Genomic DNA, 10871 nt, shown 5'->3' with positions numbered 1-10871 from the left:
GTGGATGAAGCCACGGCATATGAAATGTTGGACAAATCCACCGCAGAAATCCAGATATTTCTGCCACCGGCCACCTATGCCAGCAGGGACCATGCTGTCCAGCACGAAGAAGATGACGAAGAAGACTTCTCGGACGAGGAAGAAGCGATTAGCCGCCTCAAATTAGCCACCAGGAAAAAACAGACTCATTCTTCTTATTATGCAGACTAAGCTTTATATAAGGTAATAACAGTAGGGCCATATTGGTCTGAAGCTGTCCAACAACATAGATGCCAGTTGCCAATTTAAGATGCTAAACCCAAAAAGGCACAAACCCTGGATGAGAGCATTGATGCAGGTCATTGCAAGAAACAAACTCACCAAGATCAAGGCCTTTACGATGTGTTGTTTTCATTCACTGAACAGCTGTGAAATCTGACAGCGTTTTTGCCAGGAGGCCTGCAAAATAGTTTATGTGAAATCTTTCAATTTGGCTGATGTGCCTGCAGTCAACTGCCTGTATTGGACATCCGTGTAAAAGCGGAGATCAATTCTTTTGACGGTTGGGATGCTGGTGGAGGGCCTGATAGCCAGCGATTTCAGAAGCTCAACTTTCCTATTGCATCCTTTTGATCTCTCTCCTGAACCAAAGAGCTGTCGCTGAAGATGGGATTGCCAAGGTAGATGAAATCCCAAGCAATGGTGTTTTTTTTTTTCAGCACTCAAGCAGCCCACCCGAGGACAATCCAATTCATTGGCGATTGATAAAACCCAACTAAAAGACGATAACGACGGTCTCTTAGGCTGCTGCACTTTTGAAACGTCAGTCACGAAATCGGCGCATGCTACGTGTTTTTAGGCTTAGTAGAAGAGTTGGTTGACAAACCAGTTGCCCCTTTGCTCGTGAAAGAATTGAGGATTCAGTCGTGGATTAGATGAGACAGCTGATGAAGAAAGAAATATTTCAGAACAAGGGTAAAAACGAATGATCAACAGAGATACCAATAAACTCAGCTACATCGGATGATCAATTGTTTGCTTGCTTTCCTATTCAAAGTGTGATTGTTTCTTACTGCTGTGAAGTTTTGGTTTAAAATGCTAAAATCTGTATGGATAGATAAGATTTAGATTTAGATTTGATATGTGAGAATTAAGAACTCACTGTTCTATGTCAGAGCTAAAATTAGAAGAAAAGGAGCACAAATGTAAGATAACCCCTTCACCTCTGGTACATAAAATTCTCTAAAGACTTCTGCTAGGCACAGGGCCTAGCTACCTGCGGGATCGCATCCTCCCACACACATCCCTGCAGCCAATTCGCTCTCACAGGGAGGGGCTTCTCCTGGTGCCGTCCACTAGGCAATGCCAACGGGCGACACCAAGGAGTAGGGCCTTCTCTGTGATGGGCCCAACCCTCTGGAATGACCTCCCCCCCCAACATTAGAACCACCACCGACTTCCGCTCCTTCCGGCAGAAACTAAAGACTCACCTGTTCCGACTGGCTGGCCTGGCATAATTATAACGTCTACCTCCTGGCATACATATTTCTTACTGGTTTTTTAGGGGGATTGTTTTTTAAATTTAATTTTCTAGGATATTTGTTTGGGGTTTTAAAATTTTTAAATTTTAAATTATTTTCTTAGCAGTACAGTTCTGTATATCTTTTTATCCTCCTCTTATTTATTTATCTATCTACTTAATAATTTTAATTGTCTATTTTATAGTTACTCATGATGTGCTTCTGATATGGAATGTACACCGCCCCGAGTCCCTTTTGGGAGAGGGGGCTGTCTATAAGCACTAAGAATAAATAAATAAAATAAATAAATAGTAATCGTAGTGGCCCAGTGGTTAGAATGCACTGTCGCAGGCTAATTTTGCTGAGTGCCAGCATGTTGTCTGTTCAAGTCCCCTAAGTAATCCTAAAAGCCCTAGTGGGACAGTGGTTGGAATGCAGTATTGCAGGCTAATTCTGCCCACAGTCTGGAGTTCATTCCTAACAGGAATGAAGATTGACTCAGAATATATATACTATGTATATACCACAGCTAAAATCAGACACTATGGTTTTAGCTGTGGTGGCGCAGTGCCGACTGCCTGCTGCCAGCAGTTCGACAGTTCTATTCTCACTGGCTCAAGGTTGACTAGCCTTCCATCTTTACGAGGTCGATAAAATGAGGACCCAGATTGTTGGGGGCAATTTGCTGATTCTGTAAACCATTTAGGGAAGGCTGTAAAGCCCTGTGAAGTGGTATATAAGTCTAAGTGCTATTGCTGCCTCATTCAGTGATTTTGAGGTTCTGAATATATCTCCTATTGAACATCCAAAGGTTTTTAAGGTAAAGGTAAGATAAAGGTTCCCCTCGCAGATATGTGCCAGTCATTCCCAACTCTAGGGGGCAGTGCTCATCTCTGTTTTAAAGCCAAAGAGCCAGCACTGTCTGAAGACGTCTCCGTGGTCATGTGGCCGGCATGACTAAATGCCAAAGGTGCACGGAACGCTGTTACCTTCCCACCAAAGGTGGTCCCTATTTTTCTACGTGCATTTTTACATGCTTTCGAACTGCTAGGTTGACAGAAGCAGGGACAAGTCACGGGAGCTCACTCCCTTACGTGGCACTAGGGATTTGAACCGCTGAACTGCCGAACTTTCTGATTAAAAAACAACAACCTCAGTGTCTTAGTCACTGAGCCACTGCGTCCCTCGAAGGCTTTTAGGGGCAGCTAAATATCACAGCCAAATATTTTGGAGAAGAGATTCTAGTATCTGCTTTGCCTCCTCAGTTTTAACCTTCAGATATTCATGTGGATGCAAACATAAGAAGCAAGCTGAGATGAATACCTAATGCTTCCCAGTATTTATGCCATTTTTAGTGCAAATTGCTTACACCCTAACAGAGAATCATTTTGGAACGTGATGGCCCATGTTTTACCGAAAGAAGTAAAACATCAAATGGAAGCCCTGGTCAAGCAAGCTTTATTGCTACCACTAATAATGCATTTAATTGCTAACTTGACAGAGGTATCCTGTGGTGAACATAATGTACCACAATGAATTGTTAACATAACATGTTGCAGCTGCCAGCAGGTAGAAAACTGCAGTCCATGTAATCATTAGTTTTGCCTCCTTTGATTCAGAAAAGCTGGCAGAGATGATGGCTGTTTGGATGAACCACTTCTAGTAGAACATAGTATAGCAGAGTTAGAAGGGATCTTGCAGATCTTCTAGTCCGAGTGCCAAAAAGGTTGCATGGAAACATTGTGTCTGCACAGCAGTGGTGGGTTCCGGATTCCATTCCAACTGGGGCAGTTGGACCGGCCCCAGCATCACCGACATGCATGCGTGCTCTGGGCGCATGCGTTCCAGCTTCAAATGACACTTCTGCAAGCTTCCGCAATACTCCAACTGCTCAGCGGAGCGTCGCGCAGCCACTGTACACACCGCGGAAGTGCCGACAGCTTTAAACCACAGTAAGGAGCGCGGGCGGGTGGGTGGGCCCTCCTGAGCACTGTACCAGAATGGTACCCGGTGCTTCGGGAAGGCTCCGGTATGCCCGTATCGGGGCGTATCGCTTGCAACCCACCACTGCCGCACAGGTTCGTCAGGACCAAACTCTGGAAAAGCTGGTCAGAACATATTAAAAGACTGCTATCACATCATCCCTAGTCCTGCTTTTCACTAGATTAGACTAGACATAGCCAGTTCCTGCAATTGTTCATCAGTTTTAGCCTACAGCCAAGACAAGTCCTGATTATATTTGATAACCTGGACAATTTCTTTAATTAGGCAGCCTTCATCGCTTATTTTTATCTGCACGCCTCTACTCATTCAGGCATGGTTCCAAGCTCTGGAAGAAAATGGAGGGGGAGAACTCCATGAGAAATGGGTTAGAGAAGGAGACCTAAGGAGAAATATCCGGCCTACCCGGCACCTTTTTATTGGCAATTTGCAAGGGAAATACCTCCAAGGAAATTATTACTGAAATCATTTACATCAAATGTGTAAACTCCCCAGAGATAATGATCAGAATCTGAACTATATGGAAGAGTTTGTTGCACATGATACTCGATGCAGTCCTAATGCCTTTTGTATTGATTAACTCATATTCTTTGCTCCTTGGAAGCAACAGCTAATCTTAAAAGAGCTGTAGCAGCCGCTGGGATGTGGATTCTAGAGGTGAAGGGAAGCTTATTCAGCAATCTTGCAATGATTAAGGTAATAGGGGCAATTTATTGCCTCCTCTTCTTCTTAGTGATACCTCGAGCCAAAACACAAAACCGCTGATAAAAGAAAGGAGGTTCTTTACCCAGAAATAATAACAACAATAACAACAACAACAATCATAATGACATTGCAATACCTGGAGATGCGCGAATTGAAGATAAACAGCAAGAAAAAAAATCACAAAATACCGGGACTTGCAAATTGAAGTTGAGTGACTGTGGAAAAAGAAATCGTGTGTTGTCCCGATTGTAATTGGAGCCCTTGGAGCAATACCTAAAGGGCTATCTCGCTATTTGGAAATTTTAAATTTATCAGACTTTAACATTCTGATTCTACAAAAAAACCACCCGACTTGGAACAGCTTATATCCTCCGACGTTACCTTAACAGTTCCTAGGTCCTTGGTTAGGACTCGAGCTGTTGAGCTACCACCCAGCCCCAAAGGCTGTGAATCTCACCAAAGATTAACCACATAATAATAACAACAACAATAACAATAAGATTGGCTGTATTGAGAATTAGAATAGATTAAATAGGAAAAAAAATAGAATTAGGGGGAATATTGTCATATATGATTTTGTATAACATATTTAAAGTAAATGTCAGAGGTTAAGATTAGATTTTGAAAAAGGATGATATTAGATATGCCCAAGAACTGTGTTATCACTATTAGAAGGATGTAGTAAATATTGATTAATCAAAAAGGAAGGTATTTGTGCTGATATGAATACCTATAATAATACTAGAATAAGATTATTATAAGGATGTAGTAAATACCGATTAATTAAAAAATGAAGGAATATGTGTTGATATCAACACTAGGCTATGTTTGTTTGATTAATAATGTTTATCTGTATTCATATTAGTTTTGTAACAAAATGAACAATACTCGGATGCCACACTGTCCGTGCAATGATATTGATGATATTGGTGTAAAATAAAATAAGAATAAAAAAAAACTTTACTCAAAAAAGAAAGAAAGAAAGCCCTTTTGGAAAAAGAAAACCAGTGTATCTACTTCCCACTCCAGGGGAAGGATACTGTAAAATCTCCATTCCCTCCCACTGCAGGGGAAGGATACTGTAAAATCTCCATTCCCTCCCACTCCAGGGGAAGGATACTGTAAAATCTCCATTCCCTCCCACTCCAGGGGAAGGAGAGAGAGAGAGAGAGGAGAGAGGAGAGAAAGAGAAAGAGAGAAAGAGAGAGAAAGAAAGAAAGAAAAACACTCAGTAGTGCTACAAATAATGGAATGAGCACACGAGACAAGGTGGCAAGCCCTGGGAAAGGTGAGTAGCATCCTGTCGACCAAAGTGGAATTTTAAAAGTGCTAATTCCGTTTTGCAAAGTAGGAGAGAAAGCTGTTGAGTCTCCTTGTTGGTTTCGCTCTAATCAGTTGTTTAGAGAAGGGCCTCTCAACTCTGAACAAGCTGAGATGTCAAGGAATCGAGTTTTCAAAAAGCCAAACAACCATCACAAAAGTTTTCTTTTTTCCCATCCCTCCTTTTCACATTCTTAACCCTGCCCCTTTCTCTAAGCTCCGAGCAGCTCCCTTTTCTAGAGACCCCAAATAAACGCTCAATTTATTTTTGTGGTTCCATTTCTACGTGTTATTCATTAATTCTCACTATTAATTTGCTCGGAGAAATTAATTTTGTGGAAGGAGGTCAGCAAGCACATGCTGCAGGATTTCACTTTTGGAAGAGAGTAGAGGTGAGAAGACGTTTGAAGTTCTTCCTTAGTTTTAACTGTGTGCAGATTCTTCAAAAAATTACATATATGTTGCTTTTTTTTCTTACCGAAAAAATGGTGGTCTCCAAAATGGAAGGGCAGAACCAAACAGCTTATTTTTAAGAACTTTACAATTTTTTTTGCCTGCTTGCTTTAAAAGAAAGGGCCAGTTTGGTCTAGTGGTTAGAAAACAGGAAACTGTGAGTTCTAGTCCTGCTCTAAACACAAAAGCCAGCTAGTGACTTTGGCCCAGGAGACAGTGAATTCTAGTCCTGCCTTAGGCACCAAAGCCAGCCAAGTGACTTTGGCCCAGTCACTCTCTCTCTCTCTCTGCCCAACCTACCACACAGCATTGTCATGGAGAAAATAGGGTATGTTGGGAATGGTCACCGCCTTGAGTTGGGATTAAAAATGAATTTAAAAATGAAAGGAAGAGAACCGTGGGAGGCTGCTAACGCATCCTTTAAATACTCATTGCAGACCTCCAAGATGGCCCTAAATTGAACCACTGAAATTCATCCAATCTAGAATGCCCTGAGGGGATGCGGTGGCTCAGTGGCTACGATGCTGAGCTTGTCAATTAGAAAGGTCGGCAGTTCAGCAGTTCGAATCCCTAGTGCCGCATAATGGAGTGAGCTCCCGTTACTTGTCCCAGCTTCTGCCAACCTAGCAGTTCGAAAGCACATAAAAAATGCAAGTAGAAAAATAGGAAACAGGTTTGGTGGGAAGGTAACAGCGTTCTGTGTGTCTTCAGCGTTTAATCATGCCAGCCACATGACCACGGAGATGTCTTCAGACAGTGCTGGCTCTTCGGCTTTGAAATGGAGATAAGCACTGCCCCCTAGAGTTGGGAATGACTAGCACATACTGTATGTGCAAGGGGAACCTTTACCTTTACCTTATGAAACAACTGTCATTGGGCAAGTAGTTTGATTTTTTTTTTTAAAAAAAAAGGGGGAAGTTTCTTTTCTTGCAGATGAAATTGCAACTATGATAGACATGGATGGACAAATCTAAATTTGTTTTCTATATTATAAAACAAAATATTAATAGTATCGGAGCTGATTATTGCGAATGCTACTGCTGTCGTTATACAGATAGCAAAAGTTATCTCTCTCTTTTTTTTTCGGTTTGCCTTCTCCATTCTGCAGCCGGACACACACATACACAAAAACAGGCACAGACACACACACACACCTACACACCAGCCCGAAATCAAATCAGGCAAAAAGGTTTGAGAGTCCTACAAGAAACCCAATCAAATCACGGTGGAATGGAAGACCCCAAGGGATTTGGCTGTGAGTTGCTCTCGCTTCTGATTGAGTTAGCGCGTCCGCAAACAAAATAAATCTGGAATTGCATTTGCTTTAGCAGAATGCGGGTTGAAGCCACTTCAACAAGTGATGCTTAATTTAAAAGGATGAAATTCAGCTGACACCACCTCAAGCAGGTGCTCCTTCTTCTCAGCCAGGCAAGAACTTAAAAGACAAACAGAGAGAGGAAAAGAAAACAGCAGTAGGGAACGAGACCCTTCCTCACTTTTCTACATTTCACAGCCAGCCAGTTTTCTGAAATGAATTCCAACTACAGAAGAAATGTCAGCTATCCCTGTTGATTTTCAAGTAGTTTAGTGGGGTTTCAATCCCCCCCCCCAAAAAAAACCAGGAAGAGGGGAAGAGGCAAGTTAGCCTAAAGAGTGTCAGTGTGTTTTATGAAGAAATAAGTCTTAAAGAAGATGTAGACACACACTTCTCTTATTAGACACAATTGCATCCTCATAAAGATATAATCACATCCATGTCCCTCCTCTGCTTTGGCCATTTCCAAAAAAAACTCCAATCCATTCTCCAACCTCTAATCCACCTACAGCCTTTGACCTCTCGAAATTTTATTTAGTTAGTTAGTTAGTTAGTTAGTTAGTTAGTTAGTTAGAAAGTTAGTTAGTTAGTTGGGTTGTCAAACATGTACGAGGTAACAGGTATAAGTAGAAACATAGCCATGAGCACATGAAATAAATACAAATAAATGGGGACAGTAGGACAGGGACGGTAGGCAAACTGGTGCGCTTATGCACGCCCCCTTTACAGACCTCTTAGAAGTGGGGTGAGGTCCAAAGTAGACAGTTGACGGTTGAAGCTGTTGGGGTTTGAGGAAGTAACAACAGAGTCAGGTAGAGCATTCCAGGCGTTGACCACTCTGTTGTCGAAGTCATATTTTCTGCAATCGAGTTTGGAGCGGTTTACCTTGAGTTTGTATCGATTGTTTGCCTGTGTATTAGTGTGGTTGAAACTGAAGTAGTCGTTGACAGGTATGATGTACTAACAGATAATTTTGTATACTATGCTTAGGTCAGACATAGGCGACGTAGTTCCAGGTTGTCTAAGCCCAGAATTTCAAGCCTGATGGCATAAGGCAGTGGTGGGCAACCTGCGGCTCGGGAGCCACATGTGGCTCTTTGCACCCTTTAATGCGGCTCTTCTGTGTGCCGGGTGCCCGCTCCCCTCCCTCCTCTCGGGCTTCGGAGGGAAGCTTCTGCAAAAGCCCGGGCGAGTGACAACCAATTTTGGTCCTATGACTGCAGAATGCTGCAAAATACCATAAATGCAGGCCAGTTGTTGAGTGTTTCAAATGTGATTGGAACACTCAACAAGGTGACCACAGTGTGTGTGTGTGTGTGTGAGTGAGTGAGAAAGACAGACAGACAGAGGAACAGAGAGAGGGAGGGAGGGAGGGAATCAGACAGAGACTGACAGACAGACACACACACAGAGAGAGAGACAGAAAGAAACAGAGAGGGGGAGGGAGGGAGAGAAAGATAGACAGACAGAGAGTGAGTGATTAAGTGAATGAGTGAGAGACAGACACACCCACATACACAGTGACAGAGAGAGGAAGGGAGGGGAGAGAGACAGAGGGAGAGACAGACAGACACACACACACACAGAGTGAGTGAGAGACAGACAGACACACACACACACAGAGTGACAGAGATGGGGGAGGGAGGGAGAGAGAGACAAAGAGCCAGAGAGAGAGAGAGAGAAAGAAAAAGAAAAAAAGAAAGTGGGAGAGAGAGATGAAATTAAAAACAACATACAAACCTGACTTACTCAAACTATCCAAGGAAATGCAAGGCCAATGTTCACATTAGTGGTTGTGACTTTGTCAGTCAATGTCAGGATGTAATTTTCTCTACATTGTAAGGCAAATTTTACGGAATTTAACGTTATCGATAAATAATATCGTTCTAAAGTTTTTGTTTTATTAGTTGTGTTATTTGTATCCTCCCGACCTATGTGGATACTTGCATGCAGAATATTCTCAATAAAAACTTATTGAAACTAAAAACAGTGTACCATCCTATGTATTTTCGGTTTTAAAAATGTGGCTCTCAAAGTAAATTTCAATCGTGGTTTTGGCGAGATTTGGCTCAGTTGAAAAAAAAGGTTGCCCACCACTGGCATAAGGGATTCTATTGTGAGCAGAGGAGTGGAGTACTCTTCTCATGAAATACCTCTTGACCCGCTCAATTGAATTAATGTCTGATATACAGTGTGGATTCCAGGCAGATGAGCTGTATCCGAGGTTTGTTCTGGCAAAGATTTTGTATGCCCTAGTTAGCAGTACAGTGTTACCGGAGAAGAAGCTTTGCAAAATTAGGGGAAGGGAAATCTGTCAGAAGACAAGAGACAGAGTAAACATCAAACAAAATAAAACTTTGCCCCCCTTTGTGAACTGGCTTGCTTTGGGAAAGACGTTGACTAATTCTGTTCAAAACAACAAATATCACAATTTTAATACTCACAAGGACTTCTTTGACAAAAATGCACAGCTTTACCAGGCCTGCAAACTTTGTTGTATTTATTCAAGAGTGCAGCTTCCTTTTCTTGACTCTGTTGGGTGTATTTTTATTCTTCCGAAGACAAGGGTCAATTTCACGTGTTTTTCATTGCAATCTGAAATGGAAAGTTGTGTTTAATGACCGGATTTTTCTTTGCTCCTGGATACCTGGCCATAAATCCCAAGATTTATTGATTAAATCCTAAGATTTATAGATTTATAAATTCCTAAGAGGCATGCATAAGCGCACCAGGGTGCCTACCACCCCTGTCGTAATGTTTCTTTTTATTTATATCCATTTCATGTATCCAAAATCAGGTTTATACTTATATATGTTATCTAATACGTAGTTTGACGAAATAAATAAAAGAAAATAAATAAAAAATCAAGCACAGAAGCCAAGAGGCATTGAAACAGATACTTCTACCATATTGCCCTCCTTTGATGGTCTCTGACTCCCACCAAAAATTGTATTAGGAGAGATTGAATTATGTCGGGAGTTACATTTAACCTAACTTGAATTTCTCCCCTAAACAACCTCTTTTGGTCCCCCTATATCTATGGAGGCATCCCATAGTAGTTGTGTAATTAAACATGATGCTAGTGGCAGCAGAAGATAAAGTCAAAAACTCCTCAAGTTTATTTTGTCTCCAGGTAACTTCATGGATATGTTCATGGAGATAGAAATGGTTTTACACTGTCTTCTTCTGGGATGTTATTTCAGTTTCCCAGTCTCCCTCCCTCTCACACTCTCTCTGTGTCTTCCCTCCCTCCCTTCTTTCATCCCTTTCTTCTTCCCCCCCCCCGTGCTCTTCCTTCCTCACTTACTCCTCCATCCTTCTCTTCCTCCCTCCCCCTTCCTATCTTCCTTCCTTCTTTCTTTCTTCCTTCTTTCCTCTCTCCCTCCTTGTATCCTTCCTTCTTACTTTTCTTCCTTCCTATCTTCCTCCCTCCCTTCTTTCTTCCTCCTTTCCTCCCTCCCTCCCTGTATCCTTCCTTCTTACTTTCCTTCTTTCCTATCTTCCTCCCTCTCTTCTTTCCTCCCTTCTTTCTTTTCTCTCTCCCTCTTTCCCTTCCTTCCTTCTTTCCTCCCTCCCTT

The sequence above is a fragment of the Natrix helvetica genome, assembly GCF_964273705.1.
Source record: "Natrix helvetica genome assembly, chromosome: 11".
NCBI lineage: Eukaryota > Metazoa > Chordata > Lepidosauria > Squamata > Natricidae > Natrix > Natrix helvetica.
The sequence above is the reverse complement of the archived record's forward strand: the minus strand, read 5'-3'. Positions refer to the sequence as shown.